The 23,883-nt window shown below is 38.5% G+C and overlaps 1 pseudogene; it reads right to left on the minus strand.

The window, feature by feature from the left end:
* Positions 1–21,228: 21,228 nt before the first annotated feature.
* LOC112815505 (gamma-aminobutyric acid receptor-associated protein pseudogene) lies at positions 21,229–21,598 on the minus strand (annotated as a pseudogene).
* Positions 21,599–23,883: the final 2,285 nt, after the last annotated feature.

The raw sequence follows: 23,883 nt of genomic DNA on the forward strand, positions 1-23,883 counted from the left end.
CTTAGATCCTTTTGGAGGAGTGAAGTCATAGGACAAACTGCTGCCCCCCAAGTTGGAAAGATAGATAAGACATGTTCAGGGAATCACAACTTAATGAAGCAGAAATCCAATGAGGAGAAACCTCCATGGGACCCAGTAGTGGGGTAGGAAAAGCTGAACTGTAATCGATGAATTACAGTTACAGTAAACTGAGATGGAGGCTCAATGTGGACAACGCTAAGAGTTAAAAACTCCAGAGGGACCCAGTCATGGGGGGGCTCCCACACTTTTGTAAGTTTTACTTTCAGGAGCTTGACTAGGTTCTCACAGTGAATATCAGAGAGGAATGGAATCCCCTCATGTTTCTGACGGGTGGAGGAGAAAATAAAACAATTTTTAAATACACTAGAGCATTCTGTTCTTCTTAACAAGGTCTGGCCTCAGGAGAAACTATATGTAAGGGCTTTAGCAGAAAAACTAGATAACATGGAAGAACAGGTGGACAATGTAAGCAGCGATATAGAAATTCTAAGAAAATATAAAAAAGAAATGCTAGAGATAAAAAGAATGCTGTAACAGAAAGAAAGAATACCTTTCATGGGCTCATTAGTAGATTAGACACAGCTGAGGAAAGAATTTGGGAACTTTATGGTATAACAATAGAAACTTCTAAAACTAAATAGCAAAGAGAGAAAAGACTGGAAAAAAAAACAAACCAGAATATCTAAGAACTGTAGGACAACTGCAAGAGGTATAACATATGCATACTGGGAATACCAGAAGAAGAAGAGAGGAAAGAACAGAAACAATATTTGAAGCAACAATGACTGAGGATTTTCCCAAATTAATATCAGACACTAAATTGCAGATCCAGGAAGCTCAAAAATACCAAATGGGATAAATGCCAAATAGCAAATACACTTAGGCATATCATATTCAAGCTGCAGAAACATAAGATAGAACTTGAAAGAAGCCAGAGTTTAAAAATACCTTACCTATACAGGAGCGAAGATAAGAATTACAACTGACCTCCTCAGAAACCATGCAAGCCAGAAGAGAGTGGAGTGAATATTTAAGGTGTTGAGACAAGAAAAACACCAATCTAGAATTCTGTACCCTGTGAATTATCCTTCAAAAGTGAAGGAGAAATAAAAGCTTTCTTAGACAAAACTTGAGGGAATTTGTTATCAGTAGACCTGCCTCACAGGAAATGTTAAAAGTTCTTTAGAGAGAAGGAAAATCATATAGGTCAGAAACTTGGATCTATGTAATGGAGATCATTGGACAAAATAAGTGAGGGTAAAAATAAAACCTTTTCTTTTTCTTTTTCTTAATTTATCTAACAGAAAGCAGTTTGTTCAAAATAATAATAGCAACAGCGTATTTGATTACATGTGCTTATATATAAGTGAGATGAGTGACAGTAATGATAAAATGGATGGGAGGAAGAAATCAGGAATATTTTGCTATGATGTGGTACTTGCACTATTTGTGAAGTGGTATGGTGTTATGCGGAAGTGGACTTGGATTAGTTGTATATTGTAAACTCTTGGGCAACTACTAAAAAAAGTAAAAAATATATATATTTTATATATATATAATGTATATTGCAAACTCTTGGGCAACCACTAAAAAAAGTAAAAAAAATATATATATATATAATCAATATGCTAAGAAAGGAGAGAAAATGAAATCATAAAATGCTCAATTAAAACTGCAAAAGGTAGGGGCACCTGGGTGGCTCAGTTGGTTAAGTGCCTCTTTATTTCGTGTCAGGTCATGACCTCAGGGTTGTGAGATGGAGCCCCGAATTGGGCTCCTTGCTCAGCAGGGAGTCTGTTTCTCTCCCTCTCCTTTTGCCCCACGCCCATTCTCTCTAATAAGTAAATCTTTAAAAATTTTAACTAAAAACTGCAAAAGTAGGTCCAACAATCTCACTTTTGTGTAAATATCCAAAGGAATTAGAATCAGGATTATTGAAGAGATATCTGTACTCCCATGATCATTGAAGCATTATTCATAATAGGTAAGGCATGCAAGCAACCTAAATGTTCAAAAATGGATGAATGTGGTATGTACATACAATGGAATGTTATTCAACCTTAAAAAAGAAGGAAATTCTGCTATTTGTGATGACATGGATGAAGCTCGAGGACATTATGCAAAGTGAAATAAGATAGACACAGAAGGATAAATCGTACATGATCCCACTTATATGAGGAATCTAAAATAGTCAAACTCATAGGAGCAAAGAGTAGAATGGTGGTTTTTAGGGGTTTGGGGAAGGGGGAAATTGGCAGGTATTAGTAAAGGGGTACAAAGTTTCAGTTATACAAGATGAGTAAGTTCTAGAGATATACTATAGAGCATAAAACCTATAGTTAACACAGTATTGTATACTTACAAATTTTCTAAGAGGAGTAGATTTTAAGTATTTTTTATAACAAAAATAAGAAAGAAAACTTTTGGAGGTAATGAATATGTTTATAGCACAGACTGTGGTGATGGTTTTGTGGGTATATACTTATTTCCAAACTCATTTAGTTGTATATATTAAATATGTACACCTTTTTGTATGTCAATTATATCTCAACAAAAAGATTTTAAAAGACCACAAAAGGCAGGAAAAGTATGGAAAGACATAAATAGGAACAAAGACCAAGGACAACAAATAGAAACTAGTAACAAATATGGCAGGTAGTAATTCAACTATATCAATAATCACTTTAAATGTCAGTAGCCTAAATACTCAAATTAAAAGATAGAGATGGTCAGAGTGGATCAAACAACAAGGTCCATCTATATGTTTTCTACAAGAAATCTACTTAAATACTGAGACACATATAGATTACAAGTGAAAGGCTGTAAAAAGATATGCCATGCTGATACTAATCAAAACAAAATAGGAATACCTCTATTAATTTCAGACAGAGCAGACTTCAGAGCAAGGAAAATTATCAGGGATAAAGAAGGATATTACATAATTATAGAGGAGTTCAATACTTCAAGAAGAAATAATAATCCTTATTGTATATACACCTAACAGAGTGTCAAAATACATGAGGCAAAAACTGATAGAACTGCAAGGAGAAATATATGAATCCACTATTATAGTTGGAGACTTCAACACAACTCTATCAGAAATGGGCAGATTCAGGAGGCAGAAAATCAATGAGGACATAGTTGAACTCAATAGCATCATCAGTCAACTGGATATAGTTGACATCCGTAGACTACTTCATCCCACAACAGCAAGCTCACATGGAACATCACCAAGACAGACCACATTTTGGGCCATAAAAGACACCTTAGCAAATTTGAAAGAATAGAAACCATACAGCGTCTACTCTTAGATGACCAAAATGTAATTAAACTAGAAATCAGTAAGAGAAAGATAGATGGAAAATCCCCCAAATGCTTAAAGTTTTAACAATATACTTCTAAACAACACAAAGAAGAAATCTCAAGAGGAATTTAAAAATATTTTGCACTAAATGAAAGGAAAATACAACTTATCAAAATTTGTGGGATGCAGTGAAAGCAGAGCTTAGAGGGAAACTTATAGCATTGAATACATATATTAGAAAAAAATGTCTAAAGTCAATAATCTAAGATTCCACCTTAGGAAGCTAGAAAAAGAAGAGCAAATTAAATCCCAAGTAAGCAGAAGAAAAGAAAGAATAAAATTAGAACAGAACTCAATGAAATTAAAAATAGGAAATCAATAGAGAATATCAAAGGAAACAAAAGTTCTTTGAAAATAATAAAATCAATAAGCCTTTAGCCAGCTAATTAAGAAAAAAAGAAGACACAAATTACTAATATGAGAAATGAAAGAGGGGACATCACTGCAGATTCCATGGTTATTAAAAGGATAATAAAATAATTTTTGTTTTTAAAGATTTTATTTATTTGAGAGAGCACACGAGTTGGGGAAGGGGCAGAGGGACAAGCAGACACTCTCCACTGAGCAGGGAGCCTGACGTGGGGCTTGATTCCAGGACCCTGAGATCATGACCTGAGCCAAAGTCAGACGCTTAACCGACTGAACAACCCAGGTACCCCAAAAGGATAATAAAATATTATGAACCACTATATGCCCACAAATTTTATAATCTAGATAAAATTGGATCAATTCCTTAAAAGACACAATCTGTCAATACTCACAGAAGAAATAGACAATATAAATAAACCCATGACTATTAAAGAAATTGAATCAATAATTAATAAATTTTAAACAGAAAGTACCAGGCCCAAATGGATTCACTGGTAAATTATTCCAAAAATTTAGGGAAGAAATCATACCAATTCTTTACAATCTTTTCCAGAAGATAGAAGAAGAGGAAATACTTTCTAACTTATTCTATGAGGCCAGATTTACCCTAATACTGAAACCAGATGAAGACATTACAGGAAAAGAAAACTACAGACCAATATCTCTTGTGAACATACATACAAAAATCCTCAACAAAGTAATAGTAAATTGGATCTAACAATATTCAAAAAGAATTATACACCATAATGAAGTGAGGTTTATTTTTGGGTATGCAAGGCTGGCTCAACATTGAGAATTAATGTAATTAATTGATCAAATCAGGCTAAAGAAGAAGAATCACATGATCACATCAACAAATGCAGAAAAAGCATTTGACAAAATCCAACACTTGTTCATGATAAAAACTCTGAGTAAACTAGGAATAGAGCGAAAAGTCCTCAACTTGATAAAGAACATCTACAAAAAAACCTATATAGCTAATCTTATGCCTAGTAGTGAGAAACTCAAAGCTTTCCTGCTATGATAAGGACCAAGACAAGGATGTCCCCTCTAATAACTGCTTTTCAACATCATACTGGAAGTCCTAGCTAATTCTGTAAGGCAAGAAAAGGAAATAAAAGATATATAGATTGGGAAGGAGGAAATCAGATTGTTTTTATTTGCAGATGACATGATCATCAATGTAGAAAATCCAAAAGAATTGACAAAAAACTCTCCTGTAACTAATGAACAAATAAAGCAAGGTTGACAAATACAAGGTAATATACAAAAGTCAATTGCTTTCCTATATACCAGCAAAGAACAAGTGGAATTTGAAATAAAGACATATTACCATATATATAAATACCCCCCCAAATGAAATACTTTAGGTATAAATCTAAATATGGTGCCAGAGGTCCCTGTTGGGCCAGCCAAGACTTTCTATAAGCTACACTGATGAATAAGATCTATACGATCTATATGTGCAAGATCGACATGAGGGAAACTACAAAACTCTGATGCAAGATATTAAGGAAGAACTAAATAAATGGTGAGATATTTCATGTTCATGGATAGGAAGACTCAGTATTGTCAAGATGTCAGTTCTTCTCAATTTGATCTAGAGATTAAATGCAATCCCAATCAAAATCCCACCCAGTAAATTATTTTGTGGATATATTTTTTAAAGATTTTATGTATGTATTTGTCAGAGAGTGTGCAAGAGAGCGCACACAAGCAGGGGGAGGGGCAGAGGGAGAAGCAGGCTCCCCACTGAGCAAGGAGCCCGATGTAGGGCTCAATCCTAGGAGCCTGGGATCATGACCTGAGCCGAAGGCAGACGCTTAACCGACTGAGCCACCCAGGCGCCCCACCATTTCATTTCCTTCACCTTCTTTATAATGTTATCTCAAGCTTTCTTCATCTAGGAACTCTTCCCTGATTAACTCTAATCAACTCTCATCATTTCGTACCCAGTTTCATTTTAGTACTTTTTGGTATGGGCTCAGCGGTTGAGCTTGAGTCCCCATCCTAATTGTGACCTTTTCAGATTTATGGTCCATAAGAAATTTCCTTAATATCATAATTACTAACTTAATGGAGACATGCCTCTCAGAGAGTGGTGGTGAGGGCCTATAGAGGTCAAAGATGTGTGGTGCTTAGCACAGTGCCTGGCACAGACTAAATCCTAAATAAATAGCATTTATGATTGCTGTCATTATTGATTATTGTTATCAAATTGTTTCAGATGTGTATGTTTTAGCTTTCCAGGTTATCTCCAAGCTCTTAAAGGCAGGAATTCAGTCTTTGTTCAGCATGACTTCATACTATTTTGCACAAATATGTACTCAATAATTGTTAATTTCTTGCTTGCCTAATTACCTGATTGGTTAAATTCAACATTCTATTTCTGATGACATATTTTTTCAAGAATTTATCCCAATTGTTAGTTTTACTGATGGATGGAAAGCTTCCGTTTGACTTGAGAGCAAATCTAGCATGGATTTATTATATACATGCCCATCATTAACTGGGTGTTTTGGGGGATGCAAATACTAATAGGTTTACAACTATGTAAGGCAGAAAGTGTGACCCTCACTGAAAGACGAAGAAATTAAGGCTCAGAGAGGTTAAAATGTTGCCCATGGTCTCATCTCCCATAGTTAATGAGATATGGAAATAGGACCAGAATCCAGGCCTTCTGCCCTATAGTTCTGTGGTCTTCCCACACACTGCATGGCCTTTCTAGAGCCCTTTTATGGCCCTCTGGGGGCTTCCATTCTGGTGAGAAAGTAAGACCCTTGCAGAGGAGAGTGTGAAAACAATAGGAGCCAGCCGTGCCTTACTCTTTCACATCAGTTACAGATTGTCAGAGAATCTGTAATGCTCAGTAGGTTCATTGTGCATCTCAATTGCCCACGCTACTTCCATAGTGCTGTCACTCACTCAGGGGTCTCCAAGGAGACAGTGCACATTCTGGCAGTCAGCTCTTGGCACCTCCACCTTGATATTTTTACAAAGATCATAATGCTAGGTTCATTCCCTCAGCTTTGAGGTATTGTTTTATATAAATCAGGCCCTTTGGTTCATGGGAGATTGAAAATGGGGCTCCAGTTTCGCCAAACCACAATGCTCCCAGAGTTGGAGGACTGAAAATAGAAAGAATGTGTAAAGAAATACAGCCTTTGTCCCCACTATAATTACTAATTCTGGGGTCATATTAAATAGACAGACAACCTCCTGAGCATCTAGGAACTGTCTCCATCCACCACGTTATTTCCCCTTTGTTGAAAGCCAATGGTGGGAGTGAGGGAGCAGAGTTGAAGTGAGAAGGAGGTTGTTGGAGGCACGGTAATGAAGAATAAGACCCAAATTTGAATACGCATCCTGCCTCTCCCTGGCACTATGAATTTGGGCAGGTACTTAGCCTCTCTGAATTTCAGTTTCCTTATCTGTAAAAATGCCAGTTCTTTTTTTTGAACTTTTATTTTTTCCCTCTATAACTCTTTTTTAAATTTTATTATGTATGTTAATCACCATACATTACATCATTAGTTTTTGATGTAGTGTTCCATGATTCATTGTTTGCGTATAACACCCAGTGTTCCATTCAGTACGTGCCCTTTTTAATACCCATCACCGGGCTAACCCATCCCCCATCTAGAGGGGGGTGCCCCTCCCCTCTAGAACCTTCAGTTTGTTTCTCAGAGTCCATAGTCTCTCATGGTTCATCTCCCCCACCGATCCCCCCCCCTTCATTTCTCCCTTCCTGCTATCTTCTTTTTTTTTTTTTTAACATATAATGTATTATTTGTTTCAGAGGTACAGGTCTGTGATTCAACAGTCTTGCACAATTCACAGCGCTCACCATAGCACATACCCTCCCCAAAGTCTATCACCCAGCCACCCCATCCCTCCCAACCCCACCACTCCAGCAACCCTCCATTTGTTTCCTGAGATTAAGAATTCTTCATATCAGTGAGATCATATGATATGTCTTTCTCTGATTGACTTCTGAGGCAGTTTTTTTTTTATTTGGCGGGAAATGGGAAAGGGGTAGCCACAGAACAAGACCAGGATAAAGTTTAGGAGCCACTGAAGATAAAAAACAAATGATCCAAAGGCTAGGAAGATTACAGAAGTGGCAGGAGATGAGAGGCAAGTGACAAATAGCTCCACAGACAACAGAGGAAAACCGCAGAAGAGACATTTAGAATTGGCCAGAAGCAGTCCACTGAGGACCTCAGAGCAGTTTCCATGGAGTGCTGAGGTGAAGAACCAGATTGCGCGGGCTTGAGGAGGGGGCCGGTGCTGGGGAAACAAGACGGTGAGATTCCCCTCTCTAGCTGCGACAGGTGCAACCTGGGGGAGTGGTTGCTTCTTCGTGTTGTGATGACCATGCACTGGGGATGATTGCTGACTTACTGCTCCTCAGTCCAGTTCTAGATCTTATCTCTTTATTTCCCCTTCAGAGTCTCTGTTTCCTCATGTGAAAAAGACAAAAATTCATTACTGATTTCATAGGTTTTAGAATATTGAAGGAGACAATGCATGTAAAATGCCCTGCCTACAGAATGAAATGACTCAATGTTAGCTGCTCTTATATTATTATTATGTTTTAGAGCATTATGACTATTTTATTATTATGTCTTAATTATTATGTAGAAGAGCAGCTTAGTTAAAAATGGTTCGAGTTGCAAGTAGCTTGAGGTGGGAAATATAGGAATCTAGTAGTCAAAACTATGCCAAATTCTGTGCTGATGGGCATATAGGAGCAAGGCAGACAGTGTCCCTGCCCTCTTATGAACCAGCTGGGAGAGTATTGCCAAAGAGGCTGTGCTGGGGGTCGGAACAGGGGAAGCAGAGGGTCCTTGTCCCAGGAGCTCCTCCCCTGCCCAACCCAACCACCATCTTTGGAAGAGAAATTCTGGATCTAGGAAGTAATGTTGGATCTACATGTTTCTCTTAGGGATTCTATCATATCCAGTAGAGATTCCTTCACTGGCCGTTATTAACTGGCCTGAGGAAGGATGCAGAGATGGCTCAACCTGCTCAATTTTAAATAAATAAATAAATGAATGAATAAATAAATAAATAAATCCTAATGTGAATGCTCTTAGAACAGTCTCTGAAACTTACTATGAATAAAATCACTATAATAACAATATGGAGTCTTTCATAGCAAATCATTAGAGAAATTCCATTTTCTGTCAGCAAACACAATTTAAGCACTTAACAACTAAGCTTCTTAAGATTCATAGCTGACTAGGGAGCAATTAGGGCTGGATTTTAATGAATACACATGAACTCAGGGGTTTCTGCCAGGAAGAAAGGCTAAGTTTGTAAGTGGTGGAAATGGCTTTTGGATTTAATTTAGAATATCACTTAGACATCTTCTTGGATTAAAACACAATCAAACAAATCCTTAACTTATGCACTAATTACAACATGCTCTATTCTCCTCATTTACAACATCTTTGTCATTCAGTTTGACAAGCAAAATGCATGGCGGGGAGCTATTGGTGATTTTTAAATGACTATTAAACAGGTAAATCGATCAGCTATTTAACAGAAATAGGAACCCCCCCCAAAAAAAAAACCACCTAGATTGATTAACTAACTTGTGTGTTCTGATCAACTCTGGCAGTTTGGAATTCAGCATCTTTAGCATCTGAATTTAAAGGGGAAGAGACTAAAATGGAAAGAAGTAGGCACTGAATGGTTCTTGCACATGACCACTTTTTAGTGTTATAAATTCCTCCTTTCCAACTGCCTGGAACTTCTGTAACCCATGTTTGTGAGTTCTTAACCCCATTGTCTACTTTAGGATCCCCACAGTTTGCGAAGTTCTATGCCTGATTATTTCTTGGAGTCTCCATGGGTTCTTTTGCTTAGAAACACAGTTTAGGTACATGTGTCAGTTTGGATCAGCTGGGAAGCCGAGATGGAGTTCGAAGGGCCAGAGAGCTGTTCAGAGTAATGCTCATGAAAGATAAATGGGAGAAGGAGCTGGAGTAGGCAGGGGGAGCCTTCAGATCATAATGTTGATCTGATACCTATGGGGGTGGGAAGGAAAATTGAGTATGAAGAGCCTCAGACATCAGTGTAGCTTGTAGAAAGTCTTGGCCAGCCCAGCAGGGACCTCTGGCACCACGATTTCTCATAGGGGAGGCCCATGTTGGACAGAACTGGCCAGGCCCTAAGACCCCCACTCCCCAATCTTTCCCAGTCGCTGACTGGGGACAGCCTGGGAAGAGCATGGCCTCCACTCAAATGCTGCAGCAGATCCCTAAGGCACCACAGCTGGAGGCTTTCAGATAACTACATTCCTGGCACGATCAGCCATTGCTTTCTGGATGGAGATCCCTACCACTCACCCCCATGGCTGCCAGAGGAATGCATCTAGATTATAGACGTACAGGGCTGCCCAGGCATACACTTCAGGATTTGGTGTTTGAAATGACACACTTGGAAAAGGATATTCCCAGTGGCTTTAATGCTTTGTGGGTCATTAGAACTCAGAAAAAGGCCAGCAAGGGGACAGTTTCCACTGGGAAAGTTCTACTGTAGTCAATTGAATGTAGAGTGATTCACTAAGATTTTTTTTTAAGATTTTATTTATTCATTTGAGAGAGAGAGAGAGACAGAGAGAGCACACAAGCAGGGGGAGAGGCGGAGGGAGAGGGAGAAACAGGCTCCCCACTGAGCCAGCTGGGAGCCTGATGTGGGGCTCGAGCCCAGAACCTGGAGATGATCACCTGAGCTGAAGGCAGACACCTAACCATCTGAGCCACCCAGGTGGCCCCATTCACTAATATTTTAAGAGGGTTACTTAATAAGTATATAAATTAAAAACCTCAAGAGTAACTGAACTTATTTGCTTCATTTAAAACAGGATTTGAAACCTCAGATACACAGAAATGTTTATAATATGCCAAGTAGCAGTATTTTACCATTTAAGTACAAGGTGATCCAGCCTGCTAAAAACAGATGTTTGTAAAGTACTTTTCCTTAATTATGAAAATGTCAAGTCTGATTTATGTGAAGGGGTTTATTGCATGAGTAGTTTATAATGTTTTAATGTTTAGAATGCCTATTTTCCCTGAATCCCTATGTGTAATCAGGTACAAGTTTATTTTTCTCAGCCTTAATGGGAAGTGTATGTTAATTCCCAGGTACACTATACGCCCCATGATTTATCACTTTATCCTCAAAATAACCACAGGAGATACTACTTTGATGCCCATTTTATGGACACGGTGCCTGAGAGTGAGAATTTAAGTAGATGGCTTAGCTTTTTTCTGATAGAAAGTGACAGGATCTAGGTCTGTCAGATTCTGGAGACTGCATGTCCAAACACTATATTCACACTGCCTATCATTATAAGTTAAATAGAGAATTTTTTATTTACAGGAAAATAAGAGATCTGTTAGTATTCACAATAATTTGTGCTTTCTTAAAATGCTCCTTTATTTTGTTTTGTTGTTGATTTTAAATGGGATCATTTGTTCACTAAAATGAGCAAATTATACTGTGGACAACTCCCTTAAATTATACCCTAAATTTTGTGTGCAGGGGGACTTTTCTGGTGAGAGAGTCTATAGATTTAACCAAATTCAAATGTAATCAAAGAGAATTTGACCCATAGGTTATTTAAAAGTTCTATAGATTCCAACTATTTGGAGATTTTACTGTTATCTTTCTGTTATTGATTTCTAGTTTGATTTTTCATTCTTGTTCAACAATGCATTCTGCATGATTTCGGTTCTAAATTTTTAAAGTTTATTTTATGGCCCAGGATATGGTCTATCTTCATGTTTGTTCCATGGGCACTTGAAAAGAATGTGTATTATAGTGTTGTTGAGTAGAGTGTTCTACAAATGTTGATTAGATCTTGTTGGTTGATGATGTTGATTTCTTCCTTGCTGATTTTTCTGTCAACAGTTATTCTATAAGTTTGCAGATATTCTATCAGTTTTTGAGAGGTATGTTGAATTTTCCCACTATAATCGTAGATTTGTTTATTTTTTCAGTTCTATCAGCTTTGGCCTTGTGTATTTTGCAGCTCTGTTATTTGGTGCACACACATTTATGACTGCTGTGTCCTTGTGGATTGACCCTCTTTTCATTATATAATATCCTTTCTGTTTCTGGTAGTCTTTGATCTCAAGTCTAGTTTATCTGATATTAATTAGTTAATATATAGTTACTTGTGCTTTCCTTTGCGTGATATATCTTTTTTATGCTTTCACTTTCAACCTGTCTATATTATTATTTTTGAAGTAAATTTCTTTGGATAGCATGTAGTTGGATCATGTTTTTAAATACACTCTGCCAATTTCTGTCTTTTAATTGGTGTATTTAGACCATTTCACATTTAACGTAATTATTAATAAGTTAGGGCTTAAATCAACTATTTTATTTTTTGTTTTGTTTGCTCTCTTTGCTTTTCATCTCTGTTTTCTTTTTCCTGCCTCCCTGTTTGTTAAGTGAACATTATTTAGAATTTCATTTTGATTCATCCTTAGTACTTTTGAGTGCATATCTCTGTGTGGATAGCTTTTTTGGTGGTTGCTGTAGATATTACATTTTATATACACATAATATTGTAATCTGTTGGTGGTGTCATTTTATCCATTAGAGTGAAGTATAGAGACCATAGCTCTCTGTATGTCCCTTTACCTACCCCATTTATAATATAATTATCTTAAATATTTCCTCTACCTGTTTAGAATCACATCAGACAGTGCTCGCTTCAGCAGCACGTATACTAGAATCACATCAGACAGTGCTATAATTTTGCTTCAACCATCAATATAATTTAGAAAAATCAAAAGGAGGGGGAAAAGCTTTGTTTAGAATGCCTCCTGTGTTATTCCCTCCTTCCTCATATCCCAAGGTTCCTTATTTATCATTCCATTTCTGTTTAGAAAACTTTCTTTAGCTATTCTATTAAGGTAGGTTTGCTGGTGAAAAATTCTGTTTTCCTTTATCTGAAAATGTTTTGATTTACTCTTTATTCCTGAAGAATGTTTTTGTTGGGTAGAAGATTATAGTTTTGCAGTTCTTGAAAAATATTGTGCCACTTATTTCTGGCCTCCATGGTTTCTTTTTTTCCTTTCCTTTTTTTTTTTATTCATGAGAGACAGAGAGGCAGAGGGAGAAGCAGGCTCCCAAGGAGCAGGAAGCCCAATGGGGGACCCGATCCCAGTACCCTGGGATCATGACCTGAGCTAAAGGCAGAAGCTTAACCATCTGAGCCACCCAGGCACCCCTCCATGGTTTCTGATAAGAAATATGCTGTCATTTGAATTATGTTTCTTCTATAGGTTAGGTGTCATTTTTCTCTGGCTGCTTTCAAGATTTTTTCTTTGTCTTTAGTTTTCGGAAGTTTAATTATGATATGTTGTGGCATGGATTTCTTTGGGTTTATTCTGTTTCTGTTTTCCTTAGCTTCTTTATTTTTTTTTAAGTGGAGCCCAATATGGGCCTCAAACTCACAACCCTGAGATTAAGATCTGAGCTGAGATCAAGAGTCAGATGCTCAACTGACTAAGCTGCCCAGTTGCCCCTTGCTCAGCTTCTTTAATCTATAGGTTTATGCCTCCATATTTGGAAAGTTTTCAGCCATTATTTACTCAAGGTAATTTTTAAACCTTTCCCTCTTTCTCCTCTCCTTCTACAACTCTGATGATATGAATGTTAGATATCCCATTATATTCCCATAATTCTCTGGGAGCTGTGTTTATTTTTTTAGTTTACTTTTTCTCTGTTATTCACTTGAGTAATTTCTATTGTTCTATCTTTCAAGTTCACTGATTCTTTCCCTGTCACCTTCATCTTGCTGTTGAGCCTATGTGCTGAGCCTTTAATTTTACTTACTGTATTTTTCAGTTCCAAAATGTCCCATTTGGTTTCTATCATCTTCTATTTCTTTGCTGAGACTTTCTGTTTTTTTTCTGGGGCTTTCTAATTTTCCATTTGTTTTAAGAATATCTGTAATTGCGGGGCGCCTGGGTGGTCAGTTGGTTAAGTGACTGCCTTCGGCTCAGGTCATGATCCCGGAGTCCTGGGATCGAGTCCCACATCAGGCTCCCAGCTCAGTGGGGAGCCTGCTTCTCCCTCTGACTCTCTCCCCTCTCATGCTGTTTCTCTCTCGCTCGCTCTCTAATAAATAAATAAAATCTTAAAAAAAAAGAATATCTGTAATTGCTCCTTGAAGCACTTTAGATGATGGTTGCTTTAAAAACTTTGTCAGATAATTCTAACATTTCTGTCATCTTGGTGTTGGCAACTATCAATTGTCTTTCTTCATTCAGTTTGAAATCTTCCTGATTGTTGGTACGAGCGGTGATTTTTTATCAAAACCTGGTCAGTTTTGTATTTTAAGATTCTGGGTGTTATTTAAGTCTTCTATTTTAGTAAACTTTTTCTGACACCACTGTGGCAGGGAAAGGTGAGGGTACCACTTCATTACTTCTAGGTGGAGATGCAAAGTCTGGGTTCCCCACTCAGCCTCCATTTACACCCAGGGATCAGGCTCCTCATCGCTGTTGGGTGGAAGTATGAGTTCTGGCTTCACACATGGTCTTCCCTGACGCTGTGGTGGGGATGGCCTTGTAACCGCTGGACAGTGGCAAAAGTCTTGACTCTCTGCTAGGCCTCTTCTGACACTAGCCCAACAAGGACACTTCATAACTTCCAAGTGGAGGTAGAAGTACAAGCTCCTCATGTGATTTCCAGTGACACTATGGGGATAGGGGATCATTACTGGGCAGCAGGGATGAAAGTTCTGGCTCCATCCTTGGCCTTCTCTGACACCACCCTGATAGGGGTGTTGGGATGCCTTGTTACAACCTTCCAAGAATGGAAGTCCAGCAGCCACGTGCAGAAGAATGAAACTGCATCATTTTCTTACACCATACAATAAAATAAACTCAAAATGGATGAAAGACCTAAATGGGAGACAGGAATCCATCAAAATCATAGAGGAGAACACAGGCAGCAACCTCTTTGACCTCAGCTGCAGCAACTTCTTGCTAGACACATCTCCAAAGGCAAGGGAAATAAAAGCAAAAATGAACTTTGGGGACTTCAAGATAAAAAGCTTCTGCACAGCAAAGGAAACAGTCAACAAAACTAAAAGACAACTGACAGAATGGGAGAAGATATTTGCAAATGTCTTATCAGATAAAGGGCTAGTATCCAAAATCTATAAAGAACTTCTCAAACTTGATACCAAAAAACAAATAATCCAATTAAGAAATGGGCAAAAGGCATGAACAGACATTTCTCCAAAGAAGACATACAAATGGCCAACAGACATGTGAAAAAATGCTCCACATCACTCGGCATCAGGGAAATGCAAATCAAAAGCACAGTGAAATACCACCTCACACCAGTGAGAATGGCTAAAATTAACAAGTCAGGAAACAACAGATGTTGGCAAGGATGCAGAAGAAGGGGAACCCTCTTACACTGTTGGTGGGAATGCATCTTCTTTATCCATACATCTGTGTACACACATACACACACACTGGAATATTGAAATCTTACTATTTGCAACAACATGGATAGAACTAGAGGGTATTAGGCTAAGTGAAATTAGCCAATCAGAGAAAGACAATTATCATATGATTTCACTCATGTGGAATTTAAGAAACAAAACAGATGATCATAGGGGAAGGGAAGGAAAAATAAAATAAGACTAAATCAGAGAGGGAGACAAACCATAAGAGACTCTTAAGCATAGGAAACAAACAGGGTTGCTGGAGGGAAGGGGTGGAGGGATGGGGTGGCTGGGTGACAGACATTAAGGAGGGCATGTGATGTGATGAGCACTGGGTGTTATATGCAACTGATGACTCACTGAAATCTACCTCTGAAACTAATAATACACTATATGTTAATTAATTATAAAAAAAAAAGAATGGAAGTCCAGGTTCCCTATTTGCCTTTTGCTTGTGTGGGCGGTAATGGGATCATAGTTTTTTTCTGTTACATTTGGCTGGAGCAGAATGGTTATAGACTAAAATGTTTCTTCCTTAGTGCACTGCTCCTTTCCTGGTCTTTTGGCAAGAGAGAGAAAACTTGTGGGTTTTTTTTTTTTCCTGTCTGCTTCTGTTGGCATTTCCAAATTATCAGTTTCTTTAGCTCTGTGTCTGGGATATATAAGGCAAAAAAGAAAAAAGAAAAGAAAACCCCCAACAATAACAACAAAAACCCAGGGAATTTACTACTATGTCATGCCTTGGGTCCCAAGGTCCCTAACCAGTTTGTTTTCTTCATGTTTCAGAGTCTTATGGTTGTTTTATATAGATAGTGTGCAGGAGTCATGGGTTTTAGTTGTATTTAGTGAGAGGAATAGGGAAAAGTACATCTATCTTTCTGGATGCAGAAGCCCAAAGTTGTACATTTATTTTTTATTTTTTTAAAAGATTTTTTAATTTATTTTAGAGAGTAAAAGAGAGAGAGTGCGAGCAGGGGGAGGGGCAGAGGGAGAGAGAATCTCAAGCAGATTCCCCACTAAGTTTAGACCCAACGCGGGGCTCAATCTCACCACCCGGAGATCATGACCTGAGCTGAAATCAAGAGTTGGCCACTTAACTGACTGACTCACCCAGGCAGCCCCCCAAAGTTGTATTTTTAAAAAGTTCCTCATGAGCAGATGCTCTCACTTCCCTGGCATCTGGGCTCCCAAAATATCTTCTCTGGCACTGTCTAGAATTTTTTGTTATGTTGCCTGAAGTTTCACCAATTAGAGTATCATTTAGGTTAACCAGGATTCTTCTAAAAAATTAGATGTATTTCAGATTAACAGGCTGCTAATTTTCCACACCACACTGAATAGGAGTCTTGATGGGGGAAAGAGCAGAGAACTGTGTGTATTTTTGTAGCATGGAGCACTGATGGAGGGAGGGCAGTTGGGTAAAGTGTCCTAGTGGATAATTTATAGCAGAGGTCAGAGCTGTGAGTACTCAGGGATCTGGGACATTAGGAAGACAAAGCTGCAAGAAGGAAGGCAGATAAAAAGATATTAAAGTATGAACACCACTGATTATTGAAATTTTGTTTGAGGTCATATCTGGCCTAACAATGGTAATTATCTTTCATTTTCTAACAAATGCCAGGCACTTTTGATACGTTATCTCATTAAACTCCACAATGGCTCTGTGGGATAGGAGTTATAATTCTCATTTCACAGAGGAAGAATGGGGAGCTAGAGTTTAGGCAACTTGCCTAAGGTTTCAAAGATAAAAGGTAGAAAGATAGAGACGCAAACACAGACCTCTCTGGTTCCAAAGCCCAGTTCTTAACAACTGCGTATCTACTCTTTCCCCTCTTCCCTTCAGCAGAACATAAGCCATTTCCCTGACAGGTCTTGGGTTTATGGAGATAGTCCCTGAAAGCAGGATGATGAGCTTTGCAGGGTCACTCTAGGACCCCCTCAACTATAGAGCCTATTGTCTGTGGCGAAACACATTCTAGATCCAAACAACTGACTTATAAATGACCCTTTGAAACACATCCCATTTATAATGTTGGAGCAGCTTGTATTTTTAAATCACACACAAGTGCTTCTCTCTCTTTTTCTTTCTCTCAAGGCTGCATTTTCATGTAAGTTAAAGAGACAATCAGGTTAGCAATCTTTTTATTTCTCTTTCAGGTAATGACCCAGTATTTTCCTTCAGGCTCATCCAAGCTCTGAGGACTATTGCAATCATTTGTAAGATATTTCCTTTGGCCAAGAAACATTTTTGTCTATATTCTGCCATGCGATCTAATCATGGGAGTAATTGATTCAATAATCACAATAGCAGGGACCTCAGGGGGCCATTTAAATGTGGCCTGTGCTGATGTGGCTGAGGCCTCATTGGAGCTAGGGCCATAAAAGATTATGTTTTTCATTTCCAAAGACAAAAGTACACTTTTCCCCCTTGGTCTTATATGCAAGAACCTCCTAACACTTATACACACCTGGTGGATGGGAAGTTAGACAATTGCAATATAGTTGGACAAAGGAACAAAAACCTATCAAAATCTGATAAGTTGATCTTTTATTCCAGTTCTGATTTTAAAAAACTCAGTAAGATTGAGACTGTATCAAATGGGCTATATAAATGCAAATCCAAGGGCTCTCATTCTGTGAGTAAAGGTCACTCACTGGGGTGCAGCATAGAAACACATAGGTCAATGTCTATAACAGCATTCAGGCTTACCTGAGACGGAAATCCATGCTCCATGGTTTTACTTTATATCTAGGGATTTTCTTAGGGTCACACACATCCTGAATACAGTTGCGGAGTTACTATTGACAGTTTTGCAATTATAAAAAATAACTAAAATTGTTACCAACCTGTTTTATCTTGTAGAGAAAGTTAGAAGAACTCCCAGCAGGATGGAAAAGGGTGGAGAGTAGAGAATGAGGCACAATATTATTTTTTCTGGTCATTTTGACCATCCATGCTCATTGTAAAATAAAATTCAAATACTATGAGCAGGAAGAAAGCAAACGTAAGTTTGCTTTATCACCAGCAATTATTCTTTCATGAATTTCTCTCTCTCTCCCCACACACGTAAATGCTATATATACACATCTATAAATGTAAGTATACATTTTGATATAAATATTTCTCTCTATATACAGTTCTGTATCTCCATGCTCATATGGTCATATACAAACACATGTATGCATGCAAAGTTTTCTTGATTATTATTTTTGAAAAATGGAGGTATATATATGGAGTTCTGTGTCTTGCTTTTCTCACTCTTCAATATCCTGTGGAAGTCTAAGTTCACTTGTCCTCTCTTCCCTCCCTTCCTCTCCTCTCCCTCTTTCATGTGGTGCATAATATCTCAGGGTACAGATGTATGTGTACCTAATTTTATTCTATCAGTTGCTACTGGTGGACAGCAACTTGTTAAAAAAAATTGCCACCAAGAGGGAGACAAACCATGAGAGACTCTTCACTCTAGGAAACAAACTGAGGGTTGCTGGAGGGGAGGGAAGTGGGGGGATGGGTAACTGGGTGATGGGCATTAAGGAGGCCACGTGATGTGATGAGCACTCATGAACCACTGAACACTACATCTGAAACTAATGATGTATTGTATGTGGGCTAATTGAATTTAAATTTAAAAAATTGCCACTTAGAACAACATTGCAAAAAACATCCTTGCATGTATATCATTGTGTATTGGTGCTTTATATCCACATGATCTTCTCTGAGAAATGGGATTGCCGAGTAGAAGGGCAATCATATTTTAAATTTTATAGATACTGCCAGATTTTTTTCAAAAGGCCATAAGGATTTATATTTCAACTAACACATATAAGAGAGTAGATGTTGCCACACTTTAAATTGTTGTCAGTCTGACGAACATAATGTGCTATGTCAGTCTTACATTATTTCTCATTTCTCTGACTATTGGTGAATTTGAATCTCTTTCTATCTGTTTTTTGGTCCTTTGGATTTGGTCATATCTAACTTGACTATCCTATGTTTTGCCCATGTTTTATGGACTTGTTTGCCTTGTTCTTTTCGGTTTTCAAGCGTTCCTTGTAAATGGTGTCATGAACTCATTTGTCATCTTTATTGCAGATATTTTCATATCTATAATTTGCCTATAATATGTGCCTTGTTCTGTATTGGGTTGAGCCTGTGTGTTGGCACCCTTAATTTCATATTTGTACTCTTTGCATTTGATAGCATGTGTGCAGGCTCTTTTTCTTTAAGGAGACATTCTGATTGATTCACATTAGGATTTTATGATCCAGAGGAAGCTTTCTGTAAAAGCATAATTTTGCACTAAGATTTCCAAGTCCCTCTTCCTTTGCAATCTAATTCACTGCATTAGTTGAGTATAGGTTTGGCTAAATGTAAGGCACCCATAATAACAGTGCTTAAGCAAGAGAGTTTCATTCTCTCATTAGAGGTCTCAGGGGCCTTGGTGACCTTGCTCTTGTGGGTCTGTCCAGTGTCCAGGCTTCTTACTTCTTTTTGTTTAGCTTTTGCAGGGATGCTGTCATCAAGCTCATGACCATGTCTCCTGTCAGCTGAAAGGAGCAAAATAAGGGAAGAGGTATTCCTACTCTTTAAAAGCACAAACTGGAAGTTGCAAAAGTCATTTCTGTTCATGATCAATGGACCAGAACCTTATCACTTAGCCTCACTTAGTCGCAAGGCGGGCTGGGAAATGTAGTTTCTATGCTGACTGGCCATATACCCAGGTAAAAATTGGAGACTCTATGACTATAGAAGCAGAGGGGAGCTAGCAGTTTCTGCACATTCCCCAACCGCAACCTTACAATACCTCAGTACCTAGGGATCCAAGGGAAAAAAACACTCCTCACCATGATCCTTTATTGCCTTCTTGCTTTCTCCACTATTGTAGCTCTTTTCCTGTCTTTTGCATAGCCGATAACTGGAATCTTAGGGAAAATATGGAGGGCTTATGTAAGCAAATATGATTATTTAACATTTCTTCCTTTTTAAAATTTATTTATTTTACTTGTTTTTCATTTATTTTTATTTTAATTGCAGTATAGTTAACGTACAGTGTTATATTAGTTTCAGGTATATAATATAATGATTCAACAATCTATACCTTACTCAGTGTTCATCATGATAAGTGTACTCTTAATCCCCATCACCTATTTCACCCATTCCCCTACCCACCTCCCCTCTGGTAATCATCAGTTGGTTCTCTATAGTTAAGAGTCTGTTTTTTGGTTTGCCTCTTTTTTCTGTGTTCATTTGTTTTGTTTACATATGAGTGAAATCATATGGTATTTGCTTTCTCTGACTCACTTATTTCACTTAGCATTACACTCTCTAGATCCAACCATGTTGTTGCGAATGGCAAGATTTCATTCTTTTTATGGCTGAGTAATATTCCATCGTGTGTGTGTGTGTGTGTGTGTGTGTGTGTGTGTGTGTGTGTGTGTATAATCTCTTCTCTATCCATTCATCTATTGATGGACACTTGTATTGCTTCCATAATTTAGCTATTGTAAATAATGCTGCAATAAACATAGGGATGCATATATCTTTTCAAATTAGTATTTTCATATTCTTTTTTTTTTTCAGCTTGGTGGTTTCCTCTTTATTGATGTGCCTCCTACCTTCCCCCCACAATTTCAGTCCCTTCCATCTACCCCCAAAAAAGAAGGTAGTGAAAGGAAGGGAATGTTGGGGTTCTGAGCCCCTTGGGCAGTTAGAAAGGGAACAGAAACCAAAACAATCACTGGATGTGACAGACTGACAATCGAGAAGTCTAAAGCAGAATGGGACAGGTGGTAAGAGAAAGGGGAGAAAGGAGAGGTCCAAGAGGTCACCTCCCCCATGAGCCCTCCTGCTAAGAGGGGCTGGAAGAGAGCCTCAAACATTAGGAAGTGCAGGTCCTGAAGAAGGGAGGTGGTGGTTGAGCCCGGAGGAGGAGTAGGTCAAGGAAGGGGGGGGCCACCTCTCTCTTTGTAGAACGGGACCCCCCACCTCAGGGGAAGCAGCTTCACAGACCGTAGACACTTTCATCACTGTAGGCAATGTATAGAAAGAAGTCCTCTTCATGGTGTTCCTGGTAGAGCTGACCCATTGTGGCACTGGTGGGTGGAATGACATTGTTGACAAAGAAAAACAAGGCATCCTCAGCTCGGAGATGAATTCGCTTCCAGATCAAGAAGTAGAACTGACCAACTGTGAGATCGGAAGGCACCAGGTATTTCTTTTTGTCCAGGTCTCCTATCCGAGCTTTGGGAGCCTTTTCTACTATCACCGGAACCCAGTCCGGGTATTTCTTTTGGATCTTCTCGCCTTCAGAGCGGTGTTTCTTGAACGGATGCTCCTCTTTGTACACAAACTTCATCCTCCTGGGAACCGGGTGGGACTGGGCTGGGCTAAGGGAACCCGGGGGGGAGTGCAGGAGCGGGACAGGGGGCGGCAGCGACGGCAGCCATATTTTCATATTCTTTGGGTAAATACCCAGTAGTGGGATTAGTGGATCATATGGTAATTCTATTTTTAATTTTTCAAGGGCCCTCCATACCATTTTCCAGAGTGGCTGCACCAGTTTGTATTCCCACCAACTGTGCATGAGGGTTACCTTTTTTTTTCTTTAAATTTTTTATTATGTTAATCACCATACATTACATCATTAGTTTGTTTTTTTTTAAAGTTGAGTGGGTTGGTTCATTGATTCTTTTTTTTTTTTTTAAAGATTTTATTTATTCATGAGAGACGGGGGGGGGGAGAGAGAGAGAGAGAGAGAGAGAAGCAGAGGGAGAAGCAGGCTCCCAAGGAGCAGGGAGCCCGACGTGGGACTCCATCCCAGGACCCCGGGACCATGACCTGAGCCGAAGGCAGACGCTTAACCATCTGAGCCACCCAGGCGCCCTACATCATTAGTTTTTGATGTAGTGTTCCATGATTCATTGTTTGTGCATAACACCCAGTGCTCCATGCAGACGTGCCCTCTTTAATACCCATCACCAGGCTAAACCATCCCCCCAACCCCCTCCCCTCTAGACCCCTCAGTTTGTTTTTCAGAGTCCATCGTCTCTCATGGTTCGTCTCCCCATGAGGGTTACCTTTTGTCCACATCCTTACCAACACTTGTTTCTTGTGTTTTTGATTTTTGCCATTCTAACCAATGTGAGATGATGTCATTTTAGTTTTGATATGCATTTCCCTAATCAGTGATGTCAAACACCTTTTCATGTGTCTGTTAGCCATCTGGATATCTTCTCTGGAGAAATGTCTGTTCATTTCTTCTCATTTTTTAATTGGATTGTTTGTTTTTTTGGTGATGAGTTGTATAAGCTATTTACATATTTTGAATACTACCCTTTTATTGGATAAGTCATTTGCAAGTATCTTCTCCCATTCAGTCTTTTAGTTTTGTTGATTGTTTCCTTTGCTGTGTGGAACATTTTATTTGCAAGTAGTCCCAGTAGTTTATTTTTGCTTTTGTTTCCCTTGCCTCAGGAGACATCTAAGAAAATATTGCTGTGGGCAGTGTTAGAGAAATTACTGCCTGTGTTCTCTTCTAGGATTTTTATGGTTTCAAGTCTCACATTTAGGTTTTTAATCTATTTTGAGTTTCTTTTTATGTATGGTGTGAGAAAGTGGTCCAGTTTCATTCTTTTGCATGTAGCTGTCCAGTTTTCCCAACACCATTTGTTGAAGAGACTGTCTTTTCCCCATTGTATATTCTTGCCTCTTTTGTCAAAGATTAATTGACCATATAATTGTGGGTTTATTTCTGGGCTCTCTATTCTGTTCTATTCATCTATGTGTCTTTTTGTGGCAGTGCCATACTGTTTTGATTACTACAGCTTTGTAGTATATCTTGAGATCTGGGATTGTGATACCTCCAGCTTTGTTCTTTTTCAAGATTGTTTTTGCTATTCAGGATCTTCTGTGGTTCTAAATGAATTTTAGAATTATTTATTCTAGTTCTGTGAAAAATGCTGTTAGTATTTTGATAGGGATTACATTAAATTTGTAGATTGCTTTGGGTAGTATGGACATTTTAACAATATGTGTTCTTCCAGTCCATGAGCATGGAATATCTTTCCATTTGTTTGTGTCATCTTCAGTTTCTTTCATCAATGTTTTATAGTTTTCAGCATATGGGTCTTTCACCTCCATTGTTAAGTTTATTCCTAGGTACTTTATTATTTTGGTGCCAATGTAAATAGGATCATTTTCTTAACTTCTCTTTCTGCTACTTCATTATTAGTGTATAGAAATGCAATGGGTTTCAGGGTGCCTGGGTGGCTCAGTCGTTAAGCATCTGCCTTTGGCTCAGGTCATGACCCCAGGGTTCTGGGATTGAGCCCCACATTGGGCTCCCAGCTCTGCGGGAAGCTTGGTTCTCCCTCTCCCACTCCCCCTGCTTGTGTTCCCTCTCTAGCTATGTCTCTCTGTCAAATAAATAAATAAAATCTTAAAAAAAAAGAAATGCAACAGATTTCTGTGTATTGATTTTGTATTCTGCGACCTTACTAAATTCATTTATCGGTTCTAGTTGGTAGTTTTTTGGTGGAGTCTTTAGGGTTTTCTATATTTAGTATCATGTCATCTGCGAATAGTAAAAGTTTGACTTCTTCCTTACCATTTTGAATTCCTTTTATTTCTTTCTGTTGTCTG

Source organism: Callorhinus ursinus, unplaced genomic scaffold (assembly GCF_003265705.2).
Source record: "Callorhinus ursinus isolate GAN/ISIS: 27379988/994484 unplaced genomic scaffold, GSC_fseal_2.0 scaffold64, whole genome shotgun sequence".
In the NCBI taxonomy this organism is placed as follows: Eukaryota; Metazoa; Chordata; class Mammalia; order Carnivora; family Otariidae; genus Callorhinus; species Callorhinus ursinus.